The sequence below is a fragment of the Protopterus annectens genome, chromosome 2.part1 (genome assembly GCF_019279795.1).
Source record: "Protopterus annectens isolate FY-2018-M chromosome 2.part1, PAN1.0, whole genome shotgun sequence".
In the NCBI taxonomy this organism is placed as follows: domain Eukaryota; kingdom Metazoa; phylum Chordata; order Ceratodontiformes; family Protopteridae; genus Protopterus; species Protopterus annectens.
In genome coordinates, this window is record NC_056729.1 from 301,003,862 (window position 1) to 301,025,860 (window position 21,999).

General features: G+C 35.4%; 1 protein-coding gene across 1 annotated transcript in view; it reads right to left on the reverse strand.

Moving 5' to 3' along the window:
• Positions 1-21,999, reverse strand: part of TBC1D1 (TBC1 domain family member 1) — a 2,608,647-nt gene that overhangs the window by 1,832,516 nt on the left and 754,132 nt on the right. The gene's annotated exons all lie outside the window — the stretch shown is intronic.

Here is a 21,999-nt window from a genome sequence, read left to right on the forward strand (position 1 = left end):
CAAACCTTTCCGTTTCCCACTAGAACATCTAGCGATTTGTTTTGAGTCATAGACTCGCCAAACTCCTTCCAGCCTGCTTGACTGTTATCTGTTGCTATGCTGTTGCTAGGTGACATCATTGGTGACCCGCTGAAGCTATGGAAGGTCTTACCTTTCGAATATTTCCTTAACTAGTGGAGTGAAAGAATACCAGAAACAACTATGTTTAACATGTACACATAATATGCTTATTAGTGTAACTTGAGTGGAGATTTGTTCAGCAGTGAACCTTGACACCGGAATAAAGTTCAGAGTGCTGTAGCGACAGATGTACCTTCCCTAAGATAAGACATTAAAAGCACTTATACTTCTACCTGTTGTGCTAAATCTACATGGAAATCATAAACCCGAAGCAGTACTTGAAAAGCAGACTTTCCAGTTGTCTTGGTCAGCTTTCCCCGTGTCATAAAATAATTTTTAGATCTTGAGTAGAGCTAGATTTATATACTGGCTGACAAAACACACTTTATAGGAGTAGCACATTTGTCCAAATGCATTCTGGATGAATTTTAGAAAAAGAAAACCCACTGAAATTATAGAGGGAAGGTGGGAGTAACCATTGTTTTTGGGTCTGTGGAGTCGCTTTCCCCAGAGTGTATTAGTCAAAGGGATGATTATAAAAGCTACTTTACCATTTTGTGTTAGGGCTAAAAATCTTATTTCTGTAACCTGCAAATTCACTAGCAGCCAAAATGCTGTATGTAAAATGCACTTCCAAGTGTACCATAAAAGACGGTATATAAATAAGGTACTTCACATTAATTCTTCTACACCTTATTTTTCACATAGTGCCCTTAGAAACTCATCTCATAACTAGTGTGTGCAACACATATGAAATACCTTTTTCTAAATTATAGAAATACTGTGATCTGAATATAAAAGCTGTTGGCTGCCATTTTTATTACATTATCTGCAGAAATCTGTATTACACACTTCAGGTCAAATACTTTTAAACTACTTAAGCTACAACAGTGTAGTCTTCAATTATGTCATGTGTTATCAACATTTCAATTTTGACTGTATTGTTTCATACAGGGAACTTTATATACTGCTTATAGGAGAATGATTGCATAACTGTACCACATCAGTTTAATCAAATACTGAAAGTCTGCAACACAATTCATTCATTCATTCTCCATTTATTCACTTAATCCAGTTCGGGGTCAAGGAGAAAAAGGGAGCTTATGCCAGCATTTACTGGCCACAAGGTTGAGAAAATAATTCAAGTGGGGTACCAACCCTTTACAGTGACCTTTAAGCCTCAATGAAATACATATTAAATACAGCAGCTTACAGAAGTATATTTCTAAACTGGATGACAGACATTATGTAGGATGCCATTTACACATGGGAGCTTCACTACAATACCCAAGATATCCACACAATAACTCCTTCTGCCTTACCATTAGACAGTTACAACAGGAAAAGTGTAAGGATACTTTTGTTTGGAGCACAATATCCTAAAAGTTTTCACTTAAGTTAAATGTAGATTAATAGTCTCTCAAACCGGAGTACCGCAAAGTGCTAATACTGCATCTCACTGTGTGGTGGTAAATTACAGATACATACAACAATATTTTTGATCCCTCCCCTCTGACCTTTCTGCCAATGCAGTACATCAGTATGAATAATAGTGGGCTCAGAACCTCATTCTGATACACACCTACTCTCACTGCGAACCTCTCTGAGAGTCCAAACACTGTCCATATTGGAGTGAATGGGTCTTTGCATCTAGTCTGCACTAATTCTATCAGTGTTTCTTGGACTAAGATCATACTGCTGAGTGGAGAAAATAGTTAAAGTGACCCATATGTAAAAGTGGAAAACATGGGTGCTGGGGGGACAGGGAGGGTGAGGGGTTGCTATTAAGGAAGTGCAGGACAGCTGATCAAAAGTAAGAAGATGTAATACTACCACCACATTATGATATATCAGCCACATCAATACCTATAACATTACAGAAAACTATCAATATAATCACACATGGTTTCTTTATTATTTAATTGCATTACAATACGTTGAACCAAATTAAGACATTACTTCTGACTTGTGTATCTATTTGGTTTTGAAAGTATTATTACAAACTCATATTTATTATTTGTTTGTTTTTACTGACAGCATATAAATGTAATTGATAGTCATTAGTATATCTCAGTTGATTTTACCCATTCTGGTTATGCAAAACAGTCTTATTTTAATATATGGTTAAAAATCAACAATGATTTATTATATTATACATAGCAATATTTCATTTTATTATTCATACTTACTTAATACTATTCAATATTTTAATGATGTTATCATTATTCCTTTTCAGATGTGTTTATTTCTGTATATAAGAAATATAAGTTTACTTAAAGCCATACTTTTAAATGTATTCAACTTGCAAATAGGCAGTTCCTGATTGAAACTTGCTGCTAGTTAGATAGATAATTTGAGTGACTGATGTCACTAGAATTAGGAGTTTATAACTCCAGAAAGGTTTTGGGTGTTTTTTTTATTAAAAAGTTTTGTAACAAATTTTTAACAATGTTTATGATGTTCACTACAACTTGCATAGATGAAAGTTATTTGAATACACCTTTGATTATACCTCCTCTTCATATTTTAAGTTTAACTAACAGTCGTATTCCTTACATTTATCCTTTATACACTAATAGACAAAAAAAATATAAAATATAGACACCATGTATAATTAGACGTAGTAACTACCTTATGACTCTTTACATTGCCTTTCACTCAAAGTGAATGGTTTAAATAATCCTAATAAGAGAAGATCTTTAAATAAATACCTCAAATTACAAAACTCCCAAATAATATTTTTTATAAGAAACCCATTTGATATCAGAAGATATCTCTAAATTAGACTCCAAATCCTTTTCTATTCTAGTTAGTTCAGAACACTCTCAAAAAAGTGGGAGTTGCAATATTATGGAATAATAAACTACCTAGACCAAAAATATTTGATACATACCAAGATAATAAAGGTATGATAGCTTTAGTTATTATAGAATTTAATAATAAAATATTCACCTTATTTAATATTTACTGGATTCCTGGCTTTGGATTCAAATCAGCACAGCAACATACAAATCACATTTTACACTTTTCTAAGGGTAATATCATACTAGCTGGTGATTTTAATTGTATTTTTGATAGCAAAGACTCTACATTTATTAGTAAAAAAAAAATTCGTCAACAGCTAGACTATTGAAAGAATTTTCTGATTCTCTTCTGCTGAAAGATGTAAATAATTATGCAAACCCCAAATCATTTTTCCACACATTCTATTCACATAGACATAATTCATATTCAAGAATAGACAGAGTTTTTACTTGTAATAACTTAGTGAACTCTTTAACTAGTACAAAAGTGATCACATCCCCTATCTGACCATAACTCCATAAACTTGACATACATATTCACACAACCTCTAATGTACAGATGAAAAGAATCCCAGCATATATTACCAAACTGAATGATTTTAAAGCCTTCATTTCTGAAGAAGTACAGAACTTCATAGAACTTAACACAACTAGTGATACATCTGAAATTTTCATCTGGGATGCAATGAAATCCTACTTATATGGTAGGATAACTGATTGGTATAAAAAGAAAAGATTTATGTGGGATATAGAGTTTAAAGAAATACAATCTAACATTGACAAACTGAATCTTGACCTTTTAAAAAAAACAGAGAAGACAAAGATAAAACAAAATAGATTCCCTAAATAAAAAGTATCTTGAAATATTAAATCATAAAACCATAATTAGTTAAGAGAAATTCAAACATATTACTTTTTCATCTAATCCTAGATCCATGAGCATTATGGCCAATAAAACTAAAAAAATTAAATAAATTTAACCATATTATTGAGCTTTTTTCATCACAGAAGAAGAAAATGGTGTTAGGTTTACATAATATATTAAAAAAATTTAGAGATTTTTTTCTTAATCTAAACAATATTCTGAATTAACAAATTCTAAAAAAGACATACAATCATTCATTAATAAAAATTTAAAGAAAATTTTAAAAGAAGAGCAAGCTAATTTACTTAATAGGCAAATTATTTTTAAAGACATTCAACTGCAAATTAACCAACTTAAACAAAACAAGGCTCCGGGCAATGATGGCATTATCTCAGAAATTTATAAAATTTTACCTAATAAACCCCTCACAATTTTATATGCTGTCTTTAACATAGCGCAAACTAAAAACTTCACCCCACCATCGTGGAAATATACTTTTACATCCCCTATTCTAAAACAGGATAAAGACCCTATCAAATGTAGCTCATACAGACCTATTTCCCTATTAAATACAGACTATAAATTGTTTATGTCTATATATGCTAATAGACTCAAAAATGTTCTTCCTAATTTAGTAGAGGCAGACCAAACAGGCTTCATAATAACTAGAACATCTTATGACAACATTAAAATAATTCTAATCTTAATTGAATCAGTAAAAATCTTAAAAAACAATTTAACTACAATTAGCTTAGACTTAAATTGCGCCTTTGATACAATTAATTGGGATTTATTCATTATTTTGGGGGAACTTAATTTTTCAAAGTATTTTATAAACCTTATCACTCAATTATTTAATGATTGTCAACCATACATCAAAATAGGCCCTAACATCTCTCAATTTATACCAATAGTAAAGGTACTAAACAAGGTTGCCCACTGTCTCCTCTTTTATTCACTTTAATCATGGAACCTTGGGCAAACGTGATAAGGGATAACACTAATATTATAGGATATGAATTGGGTTTTAATGAAACATCAAAAATACAAATGTTTGAGGATGATACATTGGTCACACTGGGTGGTAAAAACCCATCTTTATTAGAATTATTTAACAACATGGAGATTTTCAAAAAAAGCAGGCCTTAAATTCAATCATAATAAAACACAAATCATTTTAGTAGGTCAAAAAAATTAATATACATAACAACTTCAAGAAATATATACCACAATCTCAACAAATTACATATTTAGGTATAATTATTACTAACAACATAAAATATATTGTAAATCTGAACTTTAATAAAAGTATAGCAACCATGGATAATTTAATAAACAGATGGTCAAAAATAAAATTCTCAATGGATGAGAAATTATTAGTTATAAAGATGGTATTACCCCCTAAAATTTGTATATTATTCAGTCCATTTCTATACTCCCACCATATGTAGTCACCAAAAAGTTTAATACAATGATTAAAAAATTCCTTTGGCATCCACTTAAATCTAGAATTGCCCTTTCAACCCATATGTATAGCTGGAATAATGGAGGTATAGCCCTCCCCAACTTAGAATTTTATTCAATTTCTTCAGTAATCAAATCAATTACTTATTTAGTGGACAGTAAATATTCAGTAAAATGGAAAGATTATATACTATCTTTATCCCAATCTCCAAGAAATACCAATGATACTCATATGTTATACATAATGAATAATACATTTATTTGGAGATTGAAAGAATATTTTTTCTTATCACCACACCCAAACATTTAATTCAACTACATAACTCTAATTTTAAGGTCTTTTAAGAATTTCACCCTTAGGCATAAAGAATATGAAAGTTGGACATTCCTTATTTTCCTATACTCATGGGATCATGTTTACTACGGATTATCAAAAAATGTCACTATTCAAACAAAAGCATCTGATATCATGGCACCAATTGATGAGCAAACATAAATTAAAATCACTGAATATTCTTATAGAAGAGAATAATCCTGACTCATTACTATGGCTAGATCTACAAGAAGCTAGGAAATACATCAAAGATAAACTCGATCTAATCCTCCCTACAAATAAAATCTTTATCCCCAAATTGATACAGTTTTTATCTCTTTTGACTCAGCAGAACAATTCACCAAAAATTAGTATTTTACATATATATAAAACAATAAAATCAGACTTAGATGCTTATACAGATAATTTTTTGGAATTTTTTCACCATCACTAACAACACCTATCTTTCAGACATAGGTAAATTAAATACTCTTCAGTCTGCTGGTAAAATTACATCTTCACATAAATGGACAATATTCACTTGGAAATTTTTAAACAGCTCATTTCTCAACCACATAATATCAATAAGATAACTAAAGAAAATGTTTTACGCTGGAGATGTATGAAAGAAATCATTGCAGACTGGACACATATATTTTATGAATGCTCACGATTAAAGAAATTTTGGGAAGACATTAAAAAATTCTTACAAGCAATTTTTACAGATAACTTTATTATTACTAAATCACTAGCTTTATTTAACACCCCAATTCCAAACTGTGTAAAACCAAGCAAATATTCAATCTTATGGTCTGTTTTATCCATTGCTAGGGAAAAAATCCCAAAAATTGGAAATCTTCACATGTTCCATCTTTTCAACATTTTAAAGATCTTCTCAAGGATGTTTCTAAACTTCAAAATGTTGACAATCAAAGATAGATCTTCAAGGAATATAACAGCTTGTAATTATGGGAAGAATATAAATGAATTACTAGTAAATCAATAACTTGATTGTATAATCAAATATTTCTTTTTTTTTCTTTTTCTTTCAGCCTTACAGTAATATTTGATTCTTATACAGTGAACATCTTTGTAAATAGTTTGTTATTCTTGTTCATTATATCATTCCTTTTTTTAATTGTATCATAAAATTCTTCATAACTATTTTAAAAGCAGTGTATATTTCAGTTTTGATTTCAATAAAAAATTTATTCAGAAAAAAAAAAAAAAAAGGAAAAAAGCGAGTTCTCCAATCAGGATGAACTACAATTATCAGTACAGAGAATAGGCAAGGGGGGGGGGGGCTGGAATTTACTGCAGAAAACTGGTAAAGGAGCCAGGGTAATGGGAGTAAATAACTAGAGAAGGAAAGGTAATAGAATGAGAACAGGCCAAGAAGACATTTGGACTAAAGGCTAGGGACTGCCTTGCCTATCAGGAACTGATAAGAGTATCTAGAACAGAAACTGCTGTTAAAAAGAGATTAGAAGAGCACATAAAACATTGCACAATAACTATAGGTATCCCTCAGAAGAGGTTAGAAAAGACTCAGTAAAAACTAAATGAAAACTCCAGCCAAGCTGGAACCTCCAATAAGTGACCTCTCAAACCTTTTGAATTAGAGGCACATGGGATATATGCAAATGACCTTTATGAACACCAGGTGTTTCAGTTAATTGGAGATACTGACTGTCCATGACTTGTTACGTCATTTTAATGGATAATTTCAGGCCAATAAAGCCAAACCCCACTAGCTGTGGATATGCATATTTCGGCCTTGTTATGACCTCATCAACACAGCCCAAGCAGAGTGTTTGACTAAGCATAAGAAACACAGGGCTGATCAACCAAACGTAATACAACTCAAAACAAAACAGCACCAAAGCACGACAATATCCATAAAAAACTGTTTTAATGGTAATAATTCAAGGTAAGCACTTTCACACAATGTGCTTCATCAGACAATACATCACATAAATCACGTACAATAAATAGCATAAACAGTATCAATTAACAATAGGAACTATCCATTAAAAACACACAATCAATAAAACAACCATTATTAATTTAAAGAGACCTCTAGCTTTCAAAGCTGGTTTAATAGAGGCTCTCCCATTAATGCCAGGAAATCTATCTGCTTGCATGCTAATGATCCATGACAACTCACGTTCCTCAGTGAAATTCCTAAAATCACCCTCACGCATATCATAATTCACTATCTCAACTACTCTAAACCCAAAAACATGTTCATTCCCATATTCTACAAAATGCTTAGTCAAGGCATTGCGTTCATCAGATCTATGTATGCAATATAAATGTTCCTCATTCTTTCGAGCATGGACCTATTGGTCTTACCTATACAAAAACAACTACAAGACGGCACTTGGCTAAGTAAATCAGGTTCCTGCTGTGGCAATCAGCATTCACCTTAAACTGATGCATCTTATTAGTAAAAGGATGGACAAGATCTACAAATGGATCTATAAATGTGCAAAAATTGCATCTAGAGCAGCAACACATCACGGGCACACCAATCATGTCTCCCTAGTGTGCGGAATGTTTGTAACATAACTGCCTCTTTAAAGACTTTTTATTCTTAAAGTTACACCTAGGTTGCTTACCAACAATAGAACGAATATTATCGTCCAAATGTAAAATAGACCAATTGTTCTTAATAACTTGTATGATACTATTAACATTGCTAGTATAAAAAATAGACATAGGTAATGTCTTAACAGCTACAGTTGAATCAGTAAAATTCTCATTCACCAATGGCGACCTATGGGAAAAATAAGGTTTGCCCCTTCCCTTTCCATTCTCTCTGGTAAAACATAATGTCTTATCCACCTCCTTCTTCCTATAAACTCTATCAAGTAACTCACGTCTAAAGTGATTTATGTCTCTTTCATACAAAGTATCATCATTATTTAACCTCGAGATATGCATGCTTTGGCCCTTAGCTATGTTCTTAAACACAAGGCCAGAATGCATGTTATTTCACTGTAATAATGTGTTTTTCCTAAAGTTCTTCCTAAATAAGGTAGTAGTCAACTTGTAAGAAGAATTTACCAAAGCCCTAACATCTAAAAAATCCATCTCCTTCACAGATGATTTATATATAAATGATAAAAATGGTATTGTATTTTCTAAAAAAAACATATAAACTCAATTAACTGTTGGCCAGTTCCACTCCAGACCAAAAAAAGGTCATCTACAAACCTCCTATAAAATATCACGAAGGGGGCAAAAATAGAATTAAAAACAAACTTCTCTTCTCATTGAGCCATTACTGTATTGGCATAGCTATGCCATAGCTACGCCAATTTTGTAAAAACAACCATTCATTATACATAAAGATATTGTTCTCTAAAACAATTTCCAAAAGCAAACTAGATCAATAGTTATCATATCGTAACCACTCTTATCCACCAAAAACTCCTTCACCATGTCTATGCTACTATCATGTGGAATACAAGTAAAGAGAGACACTACGTCTAAACTCACCAGAAAATATTGTCCATTGAAACTCATATCCTTAGTAGACTCAAATAAATCTCCTAAAAACTGCTGAGTAACCCTTAGCACCTGTCATGCATTTCACAATGACCTCAACTTCTCTATAAAAACAGAGAACGGTTCCGTGACCCAGACTTTGCCGGATACTATAGGTCTAAAAGGAGGTTTCGATAAGCATTTATGGATCTTTGGTAATCCTTGAAACAATGGAATTATAGGAAACTCAATTGTAAAATAATTATACAAATCCTCAGAAATTAACCCACTATAAAGGCAATCACTCAAACTCCCATTTACTCTATTATGTAACAGTAACATAATCATGATTAACTTCACTATAGGTAAGTCTATCAACTAATAAATCTAGCATGCTGTCATGATAAAACTGTGAGTCCATAACAATGATAGCACCATCCTTATCGGCAGGTTTCACAATCACTTCATCATCACGCTGTAACTCAAGCAATGCCTGCCTTTCATCGACATTTAAATTACAAAAACTCCTTTTCATGTTTCCACCATCATATGGAGTCATTAAATCTATTTCACACTTCTTAGAAAAAGTTTCTAACACCGGATGTAACACCGGTTGGAACACACTAGGTTTTCTAAAAACAGAGCTTTTAACATCATTATTATTGTCCGGAAACATGGTCTTATGCATAACATTTCTAACAAACATTTTAATATCAACCACTGTCTCGCTCGGGTTAGAAACCTGAGCCAGAATAAAAGTTAGGCAATGTTCTAACAATGATATCTGTGCTGCAGTCAACTCTTTGCTTGAAATATTGTATACTACTGATTTACTGGATCTGTCCATGTCATTTTCAACGTTTGTGTTCTGCTGTCCTCCATTAAGCGTTGCCTCTTCCTTCTTCGACTCAGAGATCGTGGGTGACGTGACTTCTCTCTCTCTGATGAATCGGTAGAGGTAAAGGGAGCATCTCTGTGGAGCCAGTCATATTTGACAATTTCGGCCGTACATCCACCGGCTTGACTGCAAAATATCCCAAATAAACTAAAACAATGAGTGAGAAGGTCACACAAAAAAATCAGTAAAAACTAAATGAAAACTCCAGCCAAGCTGGAACTTCTAATGAGTGACCTCTCAAACCTCTTGAATCAGAGGGACATGGGATATAGAAAAGACTGGGAAGAGAGACTGGATAAGCAATTTACAAGGAAACATTGAGAAGACATATGTATGGCTCTCCAGTATGCAATAAAGTCTAGAAGATTTTGGATTTTTTTTATGTGCTTACATGAATATTTTTATACCCCAAGCAGACTCCAAAGAATTTTTCCTTAGGTATATGACAAATGTTGCAGATGTGATGGGGAAGAAAGTCGTAATTGGGAACATATGTTTTGCGAGTGTACTGCATTGACAGACATTAAGAATTCCCTTTAGAGTACTCAAAAAACTCCCTCCTCTGCCTCAACAAGCAAAATTAGATCGCTAGTGAAAAACTCCAAAGCCAGTTATGAGTTGAAACTAGCCTCCAAAACAAAGGGAAACTACAAGTCCTTCTTCAGTTATGTTAGGAACCTCCATGGCAAATCTTAAGTTTGTTCTGAATTAGTACTTAATGGTACCACTTACAGTGATCCTGTCGACTTAGCCAACCTACTAGCTGATAGGTTCAGCACAACCTTTACACCCTTATCACCTCCCAAAGGCCAAGTCAACATCCCCGATACTTGTCCCACACCTCACATCTCCATAGATCAAGTGTTAAAGGCCCTTATCCACGGCAAAGAACACAGCTTCCATGGGACCTGATAATATCCCAACACTGTATTATGCACCATCTCCAGCAAGAACTAGCTTCGCCAACACATCCTATTCAACCACAGCCTAATTACAGGCTTCATTCCAGCAGAGTGGAAAACCACCATTGTCATCCCCTTGCACAAATGTGGTGCCACTACTGACCTGGGAAACTATCACCCCATTAGCCTGACAAGATTGATCTGTAAAGCCATGGAGCGTATTATTATGAATCTCATAAACAAGAACATAGGCAATCTCCAAACACTCAACCCAATCCAATTCAGATTTGTCAGGGGCAGAGTTTGTCTATTGAACCTAGTAGACTTCTTTGAGACTGTCACCAAGGCCCTGGATGAGGGAAAGTCAGTACATACAGCTTACCTTGACCTGGCCAAGGCCTTTGACACAATTCCCCACTTGGGCATCATTGAAAAGCTAACAACTTGGTGTTAATCCCTATCTCATCAGATGGATGGCCAACTGGCTCACAGACAGGACTCACAAGGTCAAAATAGGTGCCACCACCTCTGACATCAGACCTGTCACTAGTGGTGTTCCCCAGGGATCTGTCCTGGGACCCCTACTGTTTGGCATCTACTTCTCAAGAGGTCCCAAGACCAAGGGCCTGTGGCTGACCAAGTTTGTGGATGACTGGAAGTAGCGTGACATCACCGACTCCAGAAGTGACATTAACATAATGCACAAGGGTCTCACAGCTACAAATAACTGGTGCCAAAGTCATGGCCTTAAGTTAAACGCAAAAAAATGTATTATCATACCATTTGGCAAAAACACAGTCCCTACTGTGTACACAACCCGTGGTGAGAGACCTGGGTACTCAGGTTGACAACAATCTCACATTCAACCATCATGTGGTGGCAATAGTTAGAAAAGCCTTTTACTTGGTTCATCTCATAAGTAAAGGGACTGCATCCAGAAAAAAGAAAGTTATTACCTCTCTGTATTCCTCCCTCATTAGACCTATAATTGAGTATAATGCCTCATTTGGTATGTACCTCTCCAAACACCTGCACCAACTGGAAAGGCCACAGAAATACCTCACAAAGAGAATCCATGGCTTCCAACACCTATCTTATGCAGACAGGCTCAGATCACTTTCACTTTACATGGTATCATACAATTGCTCAGAGGTGATCTGTGTCTTGCCTGGAAGGCAATATCGGATCCTACCCTACTAGAGAGTTCCATATCCGTAAGTCTAACTCCTCACGCATTACCCACTTGATAGACCTAAATCTAATATGCAGCATCAACGAAACCTGCTGGAGAGACAGGTTCGTCTCCCACAGGCTGCCCCATCTCTGGAATAGACTTCTCATACATGTCAAACAGAGTACCTCGCTGACCCTCTTCAAGCACAACCTTGATGAGTGGATGGGAAATCACAAATTTGACCCAAGGTTTCCATCTTTCTCCCTTACTGACAGGGGTGACAGGTGCTGACTGAGGTTTCTTTTTTGGGCATAAACTCTTGGATAGGCTTGTAAGGGCCCCAGGGCCATTAGAATAGTAACCTCCTATGATCCTATCAGAAATATTGGGTGACCAAATGGGTTTAACTAAGGAAACAGGTTCATAGGTGTGTACTAGGCTAATGGCCCTGGAGCATTTACAAGCCTAGCACACAGGATTACCTTGACATCATGCCACCCAACCTTATTGATTATTATCAACCTTAATAATTCGTCTGAGCTGAGACACAGGATTTGAAATGCCTAGACATAGTAAAAGCCTTGTTAATTTTAATTCTGCTGGGTGCCAAAAAGCAATTACTAGAAAATGGAAATCAAAAGTCTAAACCAACTATATCTGAAGTACTGAATATTGTAATAGAACTGGAAGTGAGATCTTTAGAAAAGCATAGGAGCAACTTACATAACAAAAATGGAAACGGTAGTAACAAAACACGCAGAATGTTTTGGAGGATGAATGAGGTTTAAGGGAAGGCAATTTATGTAATTGTGGATTGATGACCGTTATGTAGATGAACAAATGTGATGTATAATATTTCTAACTGGCAACAGGTTGATATGGTTTGTTTTCTTTTACATAAGTTTAGGTTTACCTATGTCTTAATTGATAATTCAATAAAAGAGTTATACAAAATAAGTTGTATACAAGATACACATCATTATGTCAATTCATACTGCTCTAAATCATATTACATGTTACCTCATCATTTCTCAAGAATTACCTTGATGTTTATATGTTTGTCTTATATACCTTAAAGCTTCTAGAGCTTTCTTCTCAGAACTCTAATGAAAATGTGCTCTTGGCTAGATGTACATTCACAGTCATGAAATGAACATAAATATAATGATCTGATGAATCCATTTTACTTTGTGTTGCAAGTCCTCAGTGACAAACTTTGCTAAAATGTGGCCATCTACAAGCAGAACTCTACTTTAAAGAGGCTTGTGACTATTCAGTGACTTCACAGTTCACAGACGGTGGGAAATATTTGGCTCTTGTACCACCACTGAATGAACTCTGTGCATATTTACTAGTGACTATGAGACTTTTCTACTTACCAAAATACACTTCCCTGGTTGCCTAACCAGCACAGTTAACCATTTCCATATAATTAACACTAGTATAACACATGCACACAGAAAATATAATGGAAATTACCCAGGTGCACAAGTTTATAGCAGCCTGTCTAGATAACTGCATTTTTGCAATATACTTTTTGTGATACTGTACAGAAATTCAGAAATGTTCATCTATGCTACAAGTGTTTGGTTTTGTTTTACAACAGTACCCCACTGGATGCGTAGTAGCAAGGCCTGCCCAAACCCTACCTAACACCGAGCACCAGGTGACGTTTTTGTAAATTTATGAATAAACATGTTGATGTTTTTTTTCGTCCGGATGAACATTCATTTGGGATTGTGAGCATGTGCAAAGCATATAGTGTGGACTTGTTAACAAGTTGTTATAATAACAGGATTTGTGTAAGCATGCATTTTTTGAAGGACATGAAATCTGAAACACAAATGTATGTCACTATTTACTGACTTATCTCCTCAGTGATTTGCCAGAAAACCACACATTTTATGAGGAACAGACCAGAAATACGAGGCAAAAATCTGGAGACTCTCTGAAAATCCAGACAGTTGAGGGGTATGTAATACAGTCACGCAGTTATTCTTTTGCATCAGTGTAAATGGATGCAGTAATTGTTTCCCTTTTTGAAAATGTTACCAGGGATGTTGTACCACTCAACCCTATAACAATAAAAATAGTAGTACTAAGCCTTAAAAATCAAAGCAGAAGGTCAGAAACAGAAGCACTTTATTTTTCACAATGGACGTTATTCCCATACTAGACCCTATAAAATTTAGTGATGACATGGTATCTTTATATAGGCTTAGTTCAGACTTTTTAAGTGTCCACAACTTTACAGAATGTCCAGTTTTGTGGCTCATATTTTGGTAGATGCCTCCTGAAATTAGTGGTTTTCTGGCACATCACTGTGGACAGAATTGACTAAGTATTGAAAGATTAAGTGTCAAACTTTTTATCATTCAGAAAATACATCCCAATTCAAACTGTTATTCTACTGACTTTCTAAGTTTGTAGGGGAAATATTTAGTTTCGGACTTCAGGTCTTTCTTTCCCCTCCCCCATGTTAACTTTGGTTTTGTCCAAAATTTATGTCTCAACAGTTGAGAGGAATGACTTAGTTTATTTATTTAATAAAGTATGTCCCAACTGCCAGGTCTAACTTTATGAATAAAATCAGTACATCTACAGGAACACAAATGGACAAAAGTAGCAAAACTAAAGAAGGGAAAAGAGCATATCCTCTTTGGTTGCTGGCAGTTTCCCTAACAACTGGTCTCAGCTTCTTCCCCAAAGGCATGATAGCTAACAAAAATCCAATGCGCACCTTTAAAGTAAAAACAAAACAGTAAAAATAATTTCTACACACTTTTACACTGCCATATTCTCCAGTTGCCTAGATTTCCTTATGGTTTTTCCTTCATAAGTCGATGGCATTTTTACTTTGTTTGGTCTTAGTGTCTTTTACAGCTCTCCTAACATTTGCTTTCTTTAACTTCTTAGAAGAAGTTGTAATATATTTTTTACTTATTGTTTTACTTTCTGATTTTTTGAATGTATTTTTAGTTCACTGGAATTGTTGCTTAGCAGTCCGGTACTTTAAGGATTCTTTTGGTCTGTTTTATCTATATGTCAATCAACAAGCAATGTATGTATGCATGATGTCACAGGCTAATCTGTATGGCATGTCAATTAGGCATTATTTGCATACTACATCACAGCCACTAGGGATGTCAATCACTCAGGACATGCCTAATTCTGTGTGAAACAGCCAATGAGGTACTGCTGTAAAACAAAGCCAATTATTCTTGCAGATGTCTCACTTTGCCTTACCCCAACATTTGTTTCCTCCCTCCCCATGGCAAAAACAATACTTCAGGTTGTACTTCCAGAAAATGATGACACTAAAAGTGTCCAGTTCTTGAAACCCTAGTGTATTCCATTCATTTTTTGGTATGTGTTAATCAGCAAAAAACATATCTGCAGGAGGCAGTCTTACATTTTTATAACCTTTTTAGTCAAGCCCAAACATATCTCTCTCTTTTTTTGTTAGAGACCCGCCCTTTTCCACACCTAACCTGCAATGACGTATACATTATTGACCATGTTCCCTCTGACTCACCTTGAGTACTCCAATAGCGCCTTAATGAGGAGTTGCACAAATGACTCATCACTGGGTGGGCCTCCCAATTTGTCAGGGTCTAAGCCTTGTGGCTAACCCATTCATAAAGGCTGAATGGTGAGGGTCATACAAGGAGAGGGAGAAAGGTGCAAGACACCTTCAAACTGCAAATAACCAGACAAAGTCTCTAATCAATGAAGCTATGTGTTGTGATGTCATTGCAGCATGCATGTACATGTACATCACAGACTGGAGACATCACTATCCTTTCAACTTGTGGTAATCCATAAGATCAGTGGCCTCTATCACAGGTCACACTTAATGTGGCTTTCTATTAATGTACTCCACCATTCTATCCCTGACCATTGCTGGCTTTCAGCATACAGGTCTTACACTCCTCACTCTATGCACACCCCAGTAGCTCTTTACTGGATGATCCCAGGCAGGACCCTTCATGGAGTGAGCCTCCATTGCTGGGGGTTTAAACCTTTTGTATAACCTATTTAAAAGGGCCAGGGAGTGGAGACTCGTATAGTGAGCTGTGGAAGGGTATAGGGTGCAATTAGAGTGCAGATGGCTAGTCAAAGTCACCAACCAGAGAAACTGTCTGTAGCTATGTCACTGTGCAGGCTGCATCTGAACATCTCAGACTGGACATCTGTCACAGTCTCTTTAACCTACAGTCGTTTGCCATTTGTAATGACTCTGCAAGAGGTTACACAACTGTGTTACGTCTCACATCTTAGTTCCAGGACACAGAAACTTTCTAGTGGCTGCTTTATCTTATACCCCCATACCACCCTTTCAATATACCTGAACTGCTCCTAAATCTGGGTTGGCACTGGCACAAAGCCTTGCTTTTGTGCAAGTAGGCTGACTCATTTTTTTTTAATAGCAAGGAACATAATACTATTACTTTTATCAAGACAAGCACTTGCAAACGTCTATAAACACTTAAGTAATTATGCTAATAAATGGCATTGACATGGTGACTTTCAAGCACAGTATGTTAGATGTGTCTTCTAAAATAAGTAGCCTATATTTTACAATGGATTTAAGCTGACAGAGGACTGGAAACTAAAGAACTAATCATCCAATAGCAGATCACCTTCCACTAGATAAGCAAGAAGTTAGAGATTGCACTACAGCAACCAAAATGAAGATAAGGATTGCCAGTATGAGACACGTGCTACAGTGAGATTCAGACAAACAAGAGTGTTAAAGTGTCAACTTGTTGCTCTACACCATCCTCCATGAGCAGTACCAGGGGAAATAACTACAGCCCACATGAACGAGAGGTCAGAAGTTGGTAGCAACATATAAGAAGGGACTCCCAAGTCAGATCCAAATTTAAATTAGATATAGACATCTGTGCTGGGAACACCTGCTTATGACAGACATTATGTCTTCTGATTTTGCTATACTCTATATGTCTGAAAAAATCTTAAATATTAGATAAGATAAATACCTAGTGCAAATGCTGATTCAAGCAACACATTTGTAATGCTACCTTAATGTGATTAGGTTGTAAAGAATGTCAGGAGTTCAGTATAAGTATCAAAGTGATTAGCAGTTATGAACAGGTGGGTAAGAATATATTTTCCATGTATCCCTTGATGTTGTACATCTTCAAAAAAAGCAAATAAACATTCTAAGTACAAACAAAACAGAAAAAAAGCTTGAAAGGAGGAGGTTCTGTCTATGAGCAATGCACAAAACAGTCTAGCTTCATTTCAAGGTAGCTTAAGGATGAGTTCAATGTGTATTCCAGAGTAGCAGGGCAACACATGTATAAGGGTACATCAGAATTTTTTTTTTATTTCATAACCTATAGGGTAGCAACTTAGCCCGTGACAACTACTGCTCGGATAAACATTCCATGAGTAATAAAACAAAATCTTGAAATTCTGAATGTGAAAAGATGCAGGCGAAGTACAGCTGTGTAAATAAACTTACCTTAACAGTAGATATTCCAATAATCACTGCTGCGGTAGCCTAAGCAATATAGGTTACATCCTGCAAAAATATAACAGCCAGCCAGCTTCCAAAGCTTTAAGGTATGTTCCACGCATCCAAACTACTACTCAGCTTGAGGTGAACTGACTAAAAAGACAGTTTTGAGCACCAAGCCCTTCAGAGATTTTACAACAGAGAGATTGAAGCTGAACCGTGAAAGCACAATGTTATGAACAACAAAAAATAAAAAATGCACCAAAGCCCAAACCTCATGAGTAATTAATTTATTATACAAAACTAAATTTTCTTATCCCAAAATACATAACACCAGGGACTTCATCAGAGTTTCAACAACAACCAAACCTTGCACTTAAATAGCCAATATTGACCAGTCATATAATGCAGTCAATCAAACCAAGTAATTATCAAAACAATTAATCAAGCCAACAGAATACATTAAATGTAATCCCGTCTCCTGCAGAAGACAATTAAAAAGTATTTAAAAACAATTGTTTACACACACACACACACACACACACACACACACACACACATATATATATTATAATATAAACATAAAATACATTGTCAACCCACGCAAATAAACATTATTATTAACATTATTGTAAAGATGTCTCAAACCAATATTTTAAATACAATCAGAATTTCAAAGTCCTATCCTTAAGAATACTAACCAATTAAAGGGAATCATTAATACCTAGTTCATTATAAGCATTAAGAATAGCTGCCACATCAGTTCCTTTTGCTCCAGCAAATTCTCAAAGTCCCCACCTCTTTTATTACTGACAACCCAGTCAATAACAAAAAAGATGAATCTTATAAATTCAGGGGCATTTCAATAAATGCCTATAAAGAGCTTTACTCTGTCTGCCCTTCTCAATATCATACAGGTGCTCATAACTTTTCTCCTTAAATTTCCTTTTAGTTTTCTCAATGTAAAATGCTGGACAAGAAGCACAGGTGGCTAAATACACTATCCTAGTAGAGTCAAAGTTGCAACTTCCAGGACATCATAAGATCCTATTATAACCTTCCACACCAACACAGGATCCATCAACAACAAAAGTACAATATTTACAGCATCCACATTTTCCAATTTTTGACCCAACAGTTTTACATAAACTGACCCAAATGATTTTTTATGTTCTTATCTCTACTGCATGTAACCAGTGAGGAATCATCTAATACAGTCTTGAGTTTAACAGGTAGTATTACATTCCACATCTTTTTAAGTACGTTGGCCACCAATAAAGCATTCCTGTTGTATAGTACAACCATAGCCCCTTTTTTATCCCTATCTTTCTCCCTGCTTCCAACTAACACCTTATTAACAACATTTCTATGCACTCTCAGTTCATTCTTACCAAGAAAAGGGACATAGTTACTACTTTCTCCCTGAAAATTTCATCCTTGATTTCCAATAATAGACGGCCCAGATAACATCTTTCTTTAAATGTATCAATCAATTTTGTCTAACTCACCAAAAAAATGTTTGACTGTCAGAAACTAATCTCGAGAGATGTACCATCTGCCCTTTAATTTATTTTTTGGAAAAGGGGAAGACAACTGTGATAGAGGGAAAATGATTTAGCATGTCTCCTTATGGAAAATGTTGGATAAATATCTCATTTGCACCTTATCCTTACTAAGGGTGACATCAAGATGACTGATTTTATCCATATCAAATGTGTAAGTAAACTTTAAAAAGTTAGCTGTCTGACTAAAGAGTCAACAAATTCCAAAAACGATGCTACATCCTCCTCCCACAGAATAAGGATGTCATTTAAGAACACAAAATACTGAAAAATCATTCCAAAAAATGGTGGACCAAGCACAAACTCATTTTCCCACTCAGCTAGAAGCAAGTTCACAAATATAGGGGCACACTTTCTTCCCATCCCAACACCTGACATCTGATGATAATATTCACCTTCGAAAAAAAAATTGTTGTTCAAAACCAAATCCAAAAACTCAAGCATCACTAAAATATCAATGTTCGCCATAGTCCAATCATCCTTCAAACTATTACAAAAATGTTGGAACACAACATTGTACGGTATAACAGAAAAAAAAATTAACAAGATCAACTATCGCAAATAAAACATCACCATTAAATGGAATACCACCAAGTACTTGTAGCAAGAATCCCACACTATGTGCACCATCTTTTCCAATAAATGCTTACAGTGAAAATCAATAAATGCAGCCAAAGGTTCCATTTTAGATCTACCTGCTGCAACTATCGGCCTCAAAGGTGAATCATGAACATTCCTGTGTATTTTTGGAATTCTGAAGATAGACGGGATGACAGTTTTTTAACATTCACAAATTCAGACGCTTGATCTGAAATACTGACCTGACTTAACATGTAAAAATTGGCATAAGCGACATTTATGTCACGCTTAGAAACCACACTATATGTGTTTACATCATTTAAAATGTCAAACATTTTGCTAGAATAATGCAAATTTACCAATCCACCACCCTTATTGGGTTCCATTACCTTGATATTGTTATTACCCATTCTACCATTTTGTGGAATGATTTTTTTCAGTAGTTTAGGTTATTGGATGACATACTTCTAGATTCCAACCCTTTTCAAAAAGCCACAGATGAAGCCAAGGACATGGTACAGTGGGCCTTGACCCTGTCTGGAACAGTTTTGTTGTGGTGGGTATAAAAAAGGTAAAAGCATAAGACGACCATTTGGAAGTAGTTAGCTTTGACACAGGTTGCCCTTTCTTCTTCCTACTTTCACAAGAAATGAACTAAATTCCGCCAAGATAGTTTCTGACTTGTCTGTGGACATCCAAAGTATGGAGAATCCTTTCTCCCTCATTTTTAAGTTTATTAAAGAAACTGGAGAGATGGATCATTTGGCTCCACAAGCAAAGTCCAAGGCAGCTTTGATAGCTTACTGTTTTGGAACAGAGAGGAGGAGGCCTTCATTTATGAATATTTGCTGTCTCCACCAAGTGACTTCTCTTCAGACAAACCCCAACACTGGGATATGAAAAGACAAAGGCTTCTGATGCTCAGGCCAAAGAGATTTCAGATACCATTGTATCTTTCCATGTGGAGTCTTGCCATGGGTATCATGAGAATCATAGATCCCAAGAGACCTAGCCTAAGGTATTCCCCCACACTGACCAAACTCTGAGTGGAAAACCTTAGAAATAGATCAAGATGTAGATATTTTTTTCCTGTGGTAGAAAAGCTCTTTGAACGGAGGTGTCTAGCTGACATGCCAGGAATACAATTGTGTGTGAGAGAGTCAAAAAAGACTTTTGAATGTTCTCTTGGAAACCCAGCTTGTGTAAGAGATCTCTCACCCAAGTGAGAGATTCCTGACACTTTGAAAAAGACTGTTCAAAGATAAGCATGTCTAAATATGGAAAAATATGGATACTGTGTAACCTGCAATGAGCTATAACTGGAGCTTGTCATTTGTGAACACTCTTGGTGCACTGGGTAGTCCAAAGTGTAAGGCAGAGAACTGATAATGTGATCTAGACACACAAAACCTTAAGAAATGCATGAAGTCCGGATAAATAGGGATGTGATGATAAGCATCATTTTAATCTAGTGTTACCAGGAAACATGAAAAAGGAAGAAGAGGTAACAGGTTGTGAAGTGACAGATCTTGAACTTGGGCACTATTTGAAACAGGTTTCGGAAAGAAAGATCCAGAACTGGTTTCCAAGCAATCTTGTCTTATGACAGTCTGTTAAAACACAAACCTACAGCTTTAAAATAACTTTCCTGAACAGGAGAGTGTTAATAAATAATAAATATTTTAAAATGGAAGCTTTTTTCCCAAAGAAAGCCTCAGAGGAGCATATTCTTCAGCATCAGGAAAGCTCTGAAGGACTTGGTGCTCAAACCTGACTTTTTTAGTTAGCTCAGCTTGAGTTAACGATTTGGGCATGTGGAATGTGCCCTAAAGCTTTGGAAGCTGGCCGGCAGTTATATCCTTGCAGGATATAACCCATATAGCTAAGGCTACTGCAGCAGTGATCAATATGAAGAACATCACAAAGTATACTTACGTTACTAATGCAATTAAATTCTCTGAATAAAGTTGCCACACTTTATACTCTCAGATCTGCACAAGATAGATATATAATGCCATTTACACCATGCCAGGAATTTCAAAGAGAAAGACAGCCATAAAAAGTCATCAAAATTCTGTTTGACTCAGGACACTAATACTGCATGTAACTCTCAGTCTGCAGCAGCCACAGCATGTCGGTATACACAAAAAAGCAAACAGATTGCAAACAGTTTCTAATCATAACAATACTATGAAACAACAATAAATTTCACTTTAAAGTGACACGCTCAACTAAACAGACACTCAACATAAAGTTTTACAAAAAGCAAGAAAGTCATTCTTTGATGGCTTTTCATTGTATATTGAGAAAAAATACATAAACTATGATGTCTGTCGTTTAT